Source organism: Gymnoscopelus microlampas, assembly GCF_963454915.1.
Source record: "Gymnoscopelus microlampas genome assembly, chromosome: 1".
Classification (NCBI taxonomy): Eukaryota; Metazoa; Chordata; class Actinopteri; order Myctophiformes; family Myctophidae; genus Gymnoscopelus; species Gymnoscopelus microlampas.
Window position 1 is genome coordinate 34,692,663 of NC_139962.1, and position 13,815 is coordinate 34,706,477.

Sequence of the window (13,815 nt, forward strand, 5' to 3'; positions counted from 1 at the left end):
TGTGCAGATCCACAGTAGTACAATGTGTGGAACAGAGGCAGAGGAATTAGGCAGGTCAAAACAGTGACACCGAAACCATCACAAAGCACCTCTGGAAACCGCTCTCCGTTTAGCCTCGGGTTAAAAATTCTGATGGTTATAGCTGGGAATCACATAAAAGTCCATCTCCAGAAAAAAATAAACCTTTGTTTGAAAGCACATTGTCTCGTTGTAACGTTCGATATGATGATGAGTCTGGTTGAGATGGTGATGTGGGGATTGCTTATATATTCTGCTCAGGCCTGTGTGCTGTGTACAGGTAGGCATGAAGCGGGAGGTCATTCAGCCAGAGGTGCAGAAGAGTACAGCTATTATGTATGAGGACGTTTGTAAACTAGTCTGAAATAAAGTATCTGCTGTAATGATGCTTCTGTACGGGTGTCCTTGCTTCAAGTACCGGCAGCGCCTTTGATTTATCGGGGTTTCTAACCTTGGCCAATTACCTACAAACCCGCTGCCTAGTTGTTTTCCCCGTGAAGGAGAACATCTTGTGTAACCCACCCCTCCCCCCCCTCTCCTCTCCTCTCCTCTCCTGTCCAAACAACACTTTGTTGCTAGGCTTGCAAAAAAAAGGGGGAGAGGAAGAAAAAAAAAAGCGGGGGAAAATGAACGGCAACGATTCCGACCTTGCGGGTTTCGGTATAATAATGCTCCCCCCCCTGATTATTTGTAATTCAGCATTGCCCTAAACACGCTTGAGAGAACTCCATTTACTACGGAGATCACTGCTGCACCGAAATCAAGCCTGACTTACTTTTACCTATTCATCATTTTATCCACTAGGGGCAAAAATATATATACACAATAAAAATAAAATAATAAAATAAGAACAAAAAAAATACAGCCTCTCTGGCTCAGCATTTCTCACCAAAAGTCTGAAAAATTAATAGCTTTTTGAATTTACATGTCTTTGCTGTCGGGTGGAAACCTCATATGTCCAAAACTGTTTTATGGATCCAAATTCAACAACAGTAAAAATAGCCGAACTACAAGCACAATGTGACACGTTTTGAGCTTGTAGATCTGCTATTTTTGCTACTTTTGTGTGACACTGTTAGTATGACGAAGTAGGGCATTAATTTACGGGGGAAATGGGCATTCATTTACACAAACAGTTGAAATATGGAGATAAGAGGTTTCTGCCCGTGTTGTGCCATTGCATTCCCTGTGGCCACGCGCACAGTGGTTCATCAATAAAATATGAGTGTCTGCATGCTGCATAGTGCAATGACAACTGTCAAGGCAAAGTTCTGCTGAGTAAATAATGTTTAACTCGGTAGGGGGAAAAAAGGTCAGCAAAGTCAATATCTGTCTTTTTTTAAATATAAGAGTATAACGCATTTGAATGCATTTACGGTTGTGTTGTCGTGGTGGTGCCAGTGATTAATGTTGCTGTACTGTAGTTTTGTTTGAGTTGTTGTTGGTAATTTGCATTTGAAATGTGGTTTGAGATTATGGGGAGAAAAGCAGATGCATAGAGACAGAGTGAGAGACAGACTGACAGAAAGAAAGAAATTAAGAAAGAGAAGGACAGACACAGAAATAGAGTGAGATACAAACACAGACAGAGTGTGTGTATGTGTGTGGGAGACAGTAAGAATTGAGGCAGCAACAATAGTGTATTGTTTAGTGGGTAGGCATTGCCCTCTGGTGGTCAGAAAAGGAACATCGATCTTAATAGCCTAGAAGGACATTCTATACACCTCAACAATATCACCCACTCATTTCCTTTTGAAGATTATATAACAGAAGTTCTCAAAGTTTTTTGTGCCAAGGACCCCCAAATTGATATGTAATTGGCCCCGGACCCCCATCTGAAAAAGCTTTTGTGCAAGGGACCCCCAAAAGATACTAAGTGACACGCTGTGAGCTTGTAGATCTGCTATTTTTGAATAGCCAACGTATAAATGGAAAAGGTGGTTAAAATGATTGTGATGCTACATTAACTACGTTTGCTGGGGACCCCCTGGAAGCCCCTCCCTCCCAAGGACCCCTGGGGTTCTCCGGACCCCACTTTGAAAACCAATGTTAAGAACACACAATGTCCAATGTGTGTGTGTGTGTGTGTGTGTGTGTGTGTGTGTGTGTGTGTGTGTGTGTGTGTGTGTGTGTGTGTGTGTGTGTGTGTGTGGGGGGGGGGGGGGGCATGTGCGTGTGTGCGTGCGTGCGTGCACGCGTGTAAGCACACATAGTATTTGTGTATGTGCACAAGTGTCTAAATGAGGAACAGCAGGATTATGGTTGCTACGATGTAAAATAAATCAGTGTTACTCCTGGGAGGTGGAAAGGGGGGTTGGGTGGAGGTGTGTGTGTGTGTGTGTGTGTGTGTGTGTGTGTGTGTGTGTGTGTGTGTGTGTGTGTGTGTGTGTGTGTGTGTGTGTGTGTGTGTGTGTGTGTGTGTGTGTGTGTGTGTGTGTGTGTGTGTGCGTGCATGTGTATGTGAGAGCACTCTGATTGGCTGTGTTGTCCTCTCAAAGCAGGAAGCATGATGCCTTTGAACAACAAGAGACACATTTACATAGAACTAGAACAAAGCCCGGCAATAGAGATGTTGAGAGGTCGCTCGAGCGTGTGTGTGTGTGTGTGTGTGTGTGTGTGTGTGTGTGTGTGTGTGTGTGTGTGTGTGTGTGTGATCTAAGAGAGAGAGAGAGAGAGAGAGAACAGAATGCTCTCCTCAAGGTCAGTGGGGTCACAGCAGGTGGGCTGCAGGTCAGAATCAATCCCTACAAATTTTCATCAGAGAACGATGAGAAGTCCACTGTTCAAAAGGAGACACAGGAGGGCAAGTTGATCAATAGAATTCACAGGACAAAAATATCATAACTAAAAGACACATATGCAGAAGCAGGTTACACTGCAAAAATTGGATTTTAAGAAAGTAAAAAAATCCTCGATCCTAGCATATTAGTCTTATATTTTGTCCAAAAAGAAAAAATGTGCTTGTCAAAGAACATTTTTGCTTGTCAAACATGTTTCAAACAAGATTTTATTTTCTCATTTTAGGGAAATGTAACTTGCATTTTCTTAATAGGGAATTTAATCCATTTTTGAGCAATACTTAACCAGTAACAAGCTACAACAGTGGTTTGCATCATATCCCAGCGGAGGCACAAGATTATTTTTCCTTATTTTAAGAGTAAGACCAGTTGGAACAGATTCTCAATTTAAGAATTGTTTTATTTAATTCAACTGTCAATCTAATGCGACTTCATCACATAGAAATAACATGTTTCAGATCAAACAAACATGTTTCAGATCAAACCAACCATTTAACAAAGTGCACATTGGCTTTGGTAAAAGTGCAAGCTACACTTTAAAATCTGGGAACTATAAAACATTTCATTATCACATCTTAACAAAACTCGGCAACGCTGTGCATGCATGTTACTTTCAGATGAGATAAAAATAAAAAGTGATATAAAACAAAAAATAGAAGTTTGGGTGTTAGGGTTCAACTGGTCACATGCACACTACAGTTTCATTCCCACCCCTACATTAATTTAATTCAACAATCTGACATCACAGATAAAGACCATGTTTCAGATCGCTCAAACCATTTAACAAACAGTGCACATTGGTAAAAGTGCACGCTACACTTTACAATCTGGGAACTATAAAACCAGTCTTAAACTCTGCAGTAACGCTGTGTAGTTTTATGCATAATGTTATAGGTACTTATTGGACAAAAGAAAAAAGAATATAAAACAAAAAAATGTAAGTGATATCAAGCACGCTCTGTAGGCTTCAACTTGACACACTACAGCCCCCCCCCCCCCCCCCACCCCCACCCACAGTACAGTACACACCAAAAAAAGAAATTAACATACAGGCAGGACAGTGTCATAAAAAAATAATAGTAAAATAAACAATAATAATAAAGAAACCACAACAGTCACCAGTCTCAATTTGGATCAACTCGCCATTGCAAAGAGGAGTGAGCTCTAATGGGGTTTTACACTGACAAGGGACATTCCATTCGTACAGGGGACCTGGGGAATTGCACGGTGCTGCAATGCTCGAACATGCTTTCAATGGCGCCGAAACAAAGGTGCAACCAAATCAAATGTTTATATACTATTTGTACAAGGCAGGAAGATGTATATGACCACAGGTTACAACACTGTTAGGATGAACTAATTATAAGGATAGTTCTTGTAGTTAGATTGCTGGTAGCAGGTTGCCCTGAGCGTCGTCGATTAGAACGATACCTCCCGTGGGGCCCTAGTAATTCAGGCCGGTAGGATGAGATCAGGTAGAAGAGTAAATGGTTTGTAAGGCTTCACTCTTTCTTAGTTAGTTATACTTATTAGTTACTGAACCGGAATATATCTGATCTGATCTATCCTGCCTCAACTCAACCTTATAAACTGGTAGGTGTCATTGTCATCCTACACGTTCGCCATATAAGGACGACCCTAGAGCATAGCCGTTTCGTTTATCATCCATGTATGGATATTTAGGAGGTGCCCGTACAGAGGATACCTGTGTAACAACACTGATACGTCCCAGGTGCATCCATGTGATGTTTTTTCGTTATAGTTATTCTATTTATAGTGGCTCATAGGAATTTATAGACTACCTGACAACCAGGAATAGATTGGTGACCACCAGAGAGTAGATGGCATCCGGGAGAAGTTTGGGTTGGCGCCCCAGTCTGTGTCTTCCATGAGGAAGAAGCCCAACAAATCCACGGTGAGGCCTTTAGGAGGGCCATTCAAGCAATCGCTAAGGGAGGCTGCAGTACCACCACAGGCCAAGACACCATCACACCAGAATTAAATGTTTGGAGCGGGGTAGTCTGGTGCGACGCACAGGTCCTGGACCTGGTGAGACGGAGGAGGAGCCCGGCCACGAGGCCATCCACAGAGCCTAGTCCCTCCACGTGCCAGAGTATCTCCTCTCCCCCATTCCTGGCAGAGTAGTTTCGGACAAGTGTATTAAGTGGCCCTGTCTTTCCCTATTTAGGACTGACCGTGGGTAGCTACCTGGGACGTAAGTCGGGGCTTCATCAACCCTGGCTGGATCACCTGGGCGAGGGTGTATGTTGCGAGACCCGAAACATCCTATGACCCCACACTGTAAAATCTGATTTCATGTAATGGTAGACCTTACTTAAAAGAAAGAGTACTCTTTACTCATTTCGGCTTAATTTGTTGACTCTACTAGATGAAATCTAGTAGAGTCAACTTTCTGGTGAGGAAAGTAATTAAACTTTGTCTTTTCAGTAACCCTTACTTAACATTATAAAGTGAGGAGGATTTGTAAGTAAACTAATGTCTTTTCAGTAATCTTTACTTAACATTATAAGTGAGGATGACTTTTAGTGTTTTATTAAACTAATGTTTTTTCAGTAATCCTTACTTAACATTATAAGTGAGGATAATTTTGGTGTTTGTATTTATCTATTTATATGCATAATATAACATATACGTATATGTATATGTACATGTGACACTGATAAAGCTCAAAGATCAGCAAAAAGACTGCAAAGGTCAACCCTGGTTATGTCGAATGGTGGGTTACATCAATAGTCTACAACTTTTCAATAAGAAGTTATAGATTTTTGAAATAGTTCAAAGTTAAGCTTTTCTCACAATTTTCAAAAATATTTTTTTTAAATTAAAAAACACGTTTTCAGACTCAAAAGAGGACGCTGAATCGAATGGGCTAGGTCTCGATTTTGTATGACCCTTAGAAAGTGGTTTAAACAAGCGTTAAAGTTTAGTAAACTTGAAGCTTTTTTCACAAACATATTATTATTTTATTTTGACCCCTCCACCCTCTTATTTATATGATATTGAGTCGAATGGTAGGTTACATCCATAGTCTAGAATTGTTTAATAAGAAGTTATAGATTTTTGAAATAGTTCAAAGTTTAGCTTTTCTCACATTTTTTAAAAATATTTTATTTTTAAATTAAAAAACACCTTTTCAGACTCAAAAAAAGACGCTGAATTGAATGGAATAGGTCTCGATTTTCTAGGACCTTGGGAAATACAAACGGTCACCAAAAAGATTGGACGTTGACTTTTGTATAAAAAACTGATTTTGTTGAGCACAAAATCTGTAACTAATCGCTCCAGATATTTTTTTAAAATCCGAAACTTCTCTCAATCCATATTGAGAGTAAGCCGGATTTTTTGGCACCGGCCCTGATTTTTTCTGACACTGATAAAGCTCAAAGGTCAGCGAAAAGACTGCAAAGGTCAACCCTCGTTAAATTTTTAGAAATTGTATTTTTCTTCGAGACTCTGGCTTTAGACTAATGTGATGGCGCTGATTCCAAATATGCAAGTTTCTTTTTTCTCGGACAACAGGAAGTGCCTCAAAAGGCCACTTCTTGGTTGGTTTTAGGGTGTTCCAAGCCTGTGATTTCTCCGAAATATTTTTTTTCCAAATCTACACGTAAAATAATGCTAAAATTTGAAATAATCAAACCCTAATATCAAATCATGATTTAATTATCCCTTAATTGGCTATGGTTACGGCTTCGCTATCTCGCTCAATATCTCGAATACGATAAGGACTTAGGGTCCACTTTTTGGATATGTTGTAGAGCTGGCTGAGACGCACACTTGGATGTCTTGTTTGTCCCGTTACGACACATTTCTATTTCTGACTTTGTCCTTTGATATGGTCTTAAGATATAAGACTCTATGTGCCTTCTGAATGTGTAGGAGGTCAACTTAGGAGTGTCATACCGGGACAAACAAGACATCCACACGTGCGCCTTGGCGAGCTGTACAACATATCCGAAAGGTGGATTCTAAAAATGCATCGATTTCGAGATATATCGCTTTATTGCGCGTAATAACTTGACATTTGACCCTAGCCAATTAAGGAGAATGGTAAGGCCGTGTCCGAGGAGAGTTATATGGGCGCGTTCGGGGCGACGCGCTGACCTAGAAACAGGTGTCCAATTTTGTTTTTACTCCTTTCAAACAGGTTTTCACTATTATCTCGGCCCCTAGGGGGCGCTGAAACAAACGGACAACGTATTATTGATCAGCTCTTCACCCCGGACGCGTCCATATAACTTTCCTCACACACAAACATGTGGTTCTGAAAATTAGGGTTATTGGGCTTCTTGAATAATTTGGCCACTAGGGGGCGCTGACACAATCGGACAACAGATTATTTATCAGCTCTTCAGCCCGGACGCGCCCATATAACTTTCCTCACACAGGGACATACGGTATGTATTTTTAATATTTTTTTTGAAAATTAAAAAAATAAAGTACAATAAAAAAATTAAATAAAATAAATGAAAAAAGTAATCGGAAAAACACGGCCCCCTCACGCATTAAGAGGGCAGGATGAGTCACCAGAACCAAGGACGGGTGTTTTTGATTAATCTAACATGGTTAAAATGGAGTTTGAAGTTACAATGGGTTTGTATAGGAAAGGGGCGTGTCTGATAAAATGAATATCAAATATCTAAATAATGAATCAAGCAACTTAAAAACTGTCTGGGTGGTTCACAAAGGCCTGAGTAGATGATAAAATGACAGAAAGTTTTTTTGAAAGTGAAATATCCCTTTTAAGTGTATTTATTTTTGGACATCACTTTACACAAGTGTATTCTAACATCACGTTTTGTGTGTGTGCTTTTGGTCCTGCTAAGTAAGGCTGTATTGTCTGAATTTTCATTATAATCAATGGGGAAAGCCTCGCTCCTGTTCAGTCCAATCAGATGTAGGGTCTGTCTACTGCATCCTCCTAACTCTATGACTGTATCCTGTATACAATTCAAAGGGCTTTGAATGGTATACGGGGCGTATACCATGCACCGTTTCCGTATCCGCCCAAACCTAGAACCGCACTCAGGGTTGCCAGATCTGCTCATTATAATTTCCCTGCAAGATTTTATTTGAAAATAGCCGATCTACAAGCTCACAACGCGTCGCATCGCGACGCGTTGTGAGCTTGTAGATCTGCTATTTTCAAATAGCTGATGTATGTGTTAAAGTGCTCATGTTGCCCATAGTCGCTTCTTTTGGGCTGGTTTTGGGCTGGTTTTCCTAGACCTGGTTGCTTGTTTCTCTCACAGAATCTGGCAACACTGACCGCACTACACATGCGCAGTTGATCACTGGAGAAGCGCGCGTAAGAAACAGGAAGAGAAGAACGGTCTTGTTGTTTTTCTGCAGCTCTAGTCTGCTCCGTTCATTCATTCAGAGTTGTTATGCTAAGGTAAGTTAACGTTCACTGTATATACTATATATTTAGCAAACGTTGTCTTTTGTCATATTCCTCATACTTTTGTTGCTTAAGTTTATGTCATCGATTTATTTAGCGAAGTTAGCGAGGGACTCTCGTCCTTCTTTGTTTACCCCAGAGACACGGCCCGCTGGACTCCGCCATGTTGAAACTAGTGTTCGGTACAAACGTATTTACACACAATTACAATATTATTGTATCCAAGTGATGTTTAAAGCAGGGGTCTTCAACAGGGGGTCCTCAGAGTTACTACCCAGGGGCCGCCAAATCTGTGTGTGTGTTATATATTTATTTTTTACATTAACCACTTGAACCCTAGCATCCCTTTTCTGAGGGTAACCAAAAATAGCAGATCTAGAAAAATAGCAGATCTACAAGCTCACAGTGAGCTTGTAGATCGGCTATTTTTGGCAAAAAGGTTTGGTCTAGAGGGGGTAAAAAGAGCAGACCAAGTTGAAAAAAAAGTTTAATCTGAAATACAATTTTATACAATATAGAGGGGGTCCCTGCTCCATCTCTCTCTCAGCTAGGGGTCTTTGGAAAACGTTGAAGACCTCTGGTTTAAAGCATCTATTTACTACTTTACTTTAGCCATATTTTATGTTTGTCATACAACTGTGTTGTTTAAAAAATGTTTAAAAAATGTTCATCTACAAGCTGACAACATGCTTTGTGATCTTGTAGATGTTCAGAAAATCGCTTTTATAAGAATATTATTTATAATAAATGTATTCAATTAAATGTTGCACCCCTGTGGGTTAGAAAAGCTAAACTGGCCTAGGGCAGTGGTTACCAAACTGGGGGTCCCAAGAAGATTATCTTAATGTTTTTCTCACTCAACAGTAAACAAACCAACATACAGTGTAAGTGCATACACTATACAGGGTATCTGCACATTTATAAAGAGACAACTTAAGAACTTATAAGACCTTTTTAATCCCTCTAAAACAGGGGCTTTCAACCAGTGGTCCGGGGACCACCAGTGGTCCTTGAGGGGGTTCCAGGGGGTCCCCAGGCAAATGAATAGTTAGCAACCAAATTGACCCTTATATGTCTGTAACTCTGAGTGTACAAATGGAACCAAATGGACCCGTTAGGGTCCATTTGGTTCCATTTGTACACTCTCAGAGTTAAATGAACACTGATGATGGTGATACAGTGTAGATTGGGACCCCCTAAAAAATCTAAATGGTTGAGTCCCTGGCATATATTTTCAAATGGGGGTCCCAGGGCTAATATTTGTCAATTTGGGGGTCCTTGATGCGAAAAAGGTTGAAAACCACTGCTCTAAAATATAAATGGACACACAACAAACAATACTATAAAACATGGTCAAACATTGGCCACATTGTCAAATATTACCTAAGAAATAGGCGCACATTGTGAAAATAGAAGATCTACAAGCTCACATCACAACGCCTCGCGATTGTGAGCTTGTAGATCTGCTATTTTCACAAGCCCGCGGACCCCCATTTGAAAAGATATGCCAGCTAGGGAGTCCCATAAGAGAAGATTTTTACGTCTCTAGCAGTGATTCTTTTAATTTCAAGGACCCCCAGTTTGACATGCATTAGGCTACGGACCCCTATTTAATGGCATTTCTATCTCCGGGACCCCAATTTATATTGTAAAATCTATGTTAATTTAACCATAAGCCATAAGGGTCAATTTGGTTCCTAACTATCCATCATTTAGCTCGGTACCCCCTGGATCTCCCTCGAGGACCCCTGGGGGTCCCGAATTATCATTGTACCAACAATTAATGCGGTAGGGTTAGACAGTGGCACGTTGTGAGGGTGTAGGCTGGCCATTATTGAGAATGTTGTCCAAAATAGGGACACCAGGTTGAAAACAGACTATTATTATTAGTAGTAGTAGTAATTTGTATTATAGATTGTGGCTTATGTTGTTTGTATATTTGGCTGTTTGTCTTGACTGCAAGGCCCTTTGCTACTGTCTTGTCTAGCCTCATTTATGCCAGTGGTTGCCAGTGGTTATTTGTTTAATTCCTTTTTTTACTATTACTTAGTTATTTCTAATTGGCGTCTAGACATTACCAAACATTGTTTCTAATGTATATTATCCTTTTATCCCTTACCTCATAGAGCACTACAATGTTGCAGGACAGATATGCAGCCAGTGGAGCTAAGTGAGTAAGCTACTACTCATGTTAACACACCACTGATACCTGGCAGACAAATGACAAACATCTGACACACTTCAGTTTCTGCTATTAGAAACGTAATGCCAGGTTACACTTTTAAATTGTAATTGTTTATTTTTGTTATGTTTTCTGGCAGTCTGGCAGAGTCAACTGAGAGCCTAAGACCAGACCCAACAAGAAGGATGTTTCCCAGGTCTTGGACCTTGAATAACAACCCAGATGGGCCTTCATTGACTCATTGACCCCTGCTTCAGAGAACTGGAACATGTAAGCAAATGTATTCCTTTGAAGTAGGCCTGCATGTGCTTCCTTCAGTCAGTTGAATATTAAGAACACTAAGTATATTTTATTGTAGGACTAGTGCTCATGATGCACACCAGCAAATAGTTATTGATGGGGATGGGGTGGCGACTGTTGACGAATACAAGTATTTGGGTACAACGATTGATTCCAAGCTGACATGGAATTCCTACACTAATGCCATCTATAAGAAAGGTCAGCAGAGGCTGCATTTTATGCACAGACTGAGACCGTATAATGTGCAAAAAAGTGTAATGGTGCTCTTCCATCGATCCTTCGTGGAGAGTGCACTGACTTTCTGTTTTGTTTCCTGGTATGGCTCACTATCATTGGTTAATAAGAACAAACTCCATAAAATCATCAATGTATCCAGCAAGATAGCTGGGGTACGACATGAGAGTATAGCAGCAATGTATGAGACCCGGGTGCTTAGGAAGGGGAGAGCTATTGCTTGGGATAGAACGCACCCGTTATACAGTCAATACCACCTTTTACCATCAGGACGACGGTACACAGTGCCAATGTTGCAGGCTAGGGCTTCAAGATCATTTGTCCCTATAGGACTCCTGAACAAACAGGCCCCATCTCAGTTCTGTGCATACAATGTAATGTGATGCCTCTTGAATCATGACTGGTGGCCTTTTCCAGTTTGTATGTATTTTGTATTTATGTTATGTGTTTGTGATTTTTTTTGTATCCTGATGGCACAAAAATGTTGTCTCTCTGTGATCTCTCTCTAGTTATGGATGAACACCGGTAGATCCTCGTTGGAGGAATGTGAACTGACCTGCTCTCTCTCTTTATCTGTCTGTGTCATAGGATGAACTCTGACGAATCCTCGATTGACGGAACTCCTACTTTGTACCCAAAGTGATCCGCTGTGGGACCTTAAGCAGCTGGACAAAGGTACAGTAATTACTGTTTCTGACGGAGTATCTCATGAAAGTATACGCTTGTTTAAATAACTGGCTGCTGTAAATTAATGTTTTTAACTTTGCAGCCCGCCTGACATGTCTCCACCACATGAAGTTAGGACATACATGCTCTGCTCACATCCTTGAGGTAAGAAATGTGCATATATGGCAATTTTCATATTTGACTATAAGATTCAGAATGCAACGCATACATTTTTTGTGATATTTTTTTGTTTTTTCTGTTTGTGTTTGTGTCAGTCTGCAGAAGACCCCAACACCTTTCTTCAGGCAAGACCACTCCACTCAGCCCTGCCGTCTGTGAAACCATCTGCACATGCCATTGGAGCCATGCCTGTATTGACCTTCCCAAAAGATGACACCTTTTTTATCCAGGGGGAGGCAGTATTGTGACCAGGATTACTACATGTTTTTGTGAGGGTACCTACCCTAGGAGACACGGGGAGAACATGCAAACTCCACACAGAAAGGCCCCTTCGCCAACCCCACCTAGGGGGTGGGCACTGATGACTCGGAGGAGAGGACACGCCCACAGCATCAACTGCGGGAATCGAACCCAGGACCTTCTAGCTGTGAGGCGACAGCACTACCAACTGCGCCACCGTGCTCCCCCCAAAAGAGGACACCTATGCCAGCATGATGTATCTCATGGCGAGTGATTACACCGTTCACCTCACATACCCCAAGTGGAACATGACTCATAGAAAAAGACCAAACGCCACCAGTTCAGTTCCTTGATGTTGCTGTAATACGGTTAGTTGATTACTCAGGTTAGTCACCAACAGAGCTTGGTACTGCTTTATTACCGCCAAGACGTCTTGGTAACAATTATTCTTCAACTGATGGACCCTGTGAAGTAAGGATCAGTTATGCCTCTCCCTCAAAGCACTTTATATATACATTGTATTGTCACGCTGGATGGTTTTTAGAATTGAATGTTTACAGTTGAGTGTCCAGACTTGAGTGTCTGCTGTGTAAAGTGTGAAGTCCTCCCCCTGCCCAACTTTGCAGTGGTTCTCAAACTTATTCCAGTCCAGGATCCCCAAATTAATATTTGGCTTTGGACCCCCCTCTGAAAATAATCTGTGCCGCTGGGCCTCCCCATACACAATTTGGGTTGTTAAAATTATATCATGGGTTAAAGTAGTAAAACTGACATTGAGGCTATGTCAACAAATGTTCAGCAGGACCTCCTCAAATCCTTTCATGGACTCCTGGGGGTCCCTGCGTGGACCCCACTTTGAGAACCACTATTTTATAGCATGTGGGCCTGAGCTGCTTTATAAAAGAAAATAAATGCTGAAAATAAGAATGCTTCTGGTGTCTTAATTTAAGACTTTTCATTCTATTATTTTGAAGGAATTGCTTCTTATTGTAAGAGTTTTGGGGCTTATTATTATTCTCAGATTTAAGGAAAAAATCCTCAGAATCGGCTTAATAAAGAGAACAAAAATACCACATTTAAGCATATCTTTCTTAAATAACAAAGTATTCATTGCTTGTATTAAGCAGAACTTGCTTTAGATGTAGGCATTTTTGTCTAGTTTTAAGCACCAGTATGCTCTTTCAGTGGCTAGACTTTGTTTCTAGTTTTAAGAATTCTAGTATAGAAAAAAATGCTTACCCCATTGGCAGTTTTTTTTGCTTGATATAAAGAAATATGTCTCAATTTAAAAATATTTTGCTTGTTTTAATTTGGCCATTTTTTGCAGTGTAGCCACTGAGCAACCGGCCTGAATCAAATCAGTATTAGCACAGATAATGTCAGTCATCACATAAAATAACTAGAAAATGTGCTCCTCGGAGCACAAGTCTCCGCCAGCAGACTTGTGTTGGGAATGTTGGGAATGTTCTAATTCTTATGTTCTAATTCTTACAAAAAATAGAACATGTTACTGTGTCATAGTAACATGACACACTGTCTGTATAAGTGTCCTATCCGTCCTGTCTGTATAAGTGTCCTATCCGTCCTGTCTGTATAAGTGTCCTATCCGTCCTGTCTGTGTAAGTGTCCTATCCGTCCTGCCTGTGTAAGTGTCCTATCCGTCCTGTCTGTGTAAGTGTCCTATCCGTCCTGTCTGTGTAAGTGTCCTATCCGTCCTGTCTGTGTAAGTGTCCTATCCGTCCTGTCTGTGTAAGTGTCCTATCCGTCCTGTCTGT

General features: G+C 40.9%; 1 long non-coding RNA gene across 1 annotated transcript; it reads left to right on the plus strand.

The window, feature by feature from the left end:
• The first annotated feature begins 8,153 nt into the window (after positions 1-8,153).
• Positions 8,154-12,563, plus strand: LOC311063864. The gene is made up of 6 exons (XR_014602647.1): positions 8,154-8,232; positions 10,365-10,408; positions 10,560-10,690; positions 11,543-11,629; positions 11,724-11,785; positions 11,896-12,563. It is a non-coding gene; the product is annotated as an uncharacterized lncRNA (long non-coding RNA).
• The last annotated feature ends 1,252 nt before the right edge of the window (positions 12,564-13,815 follow it).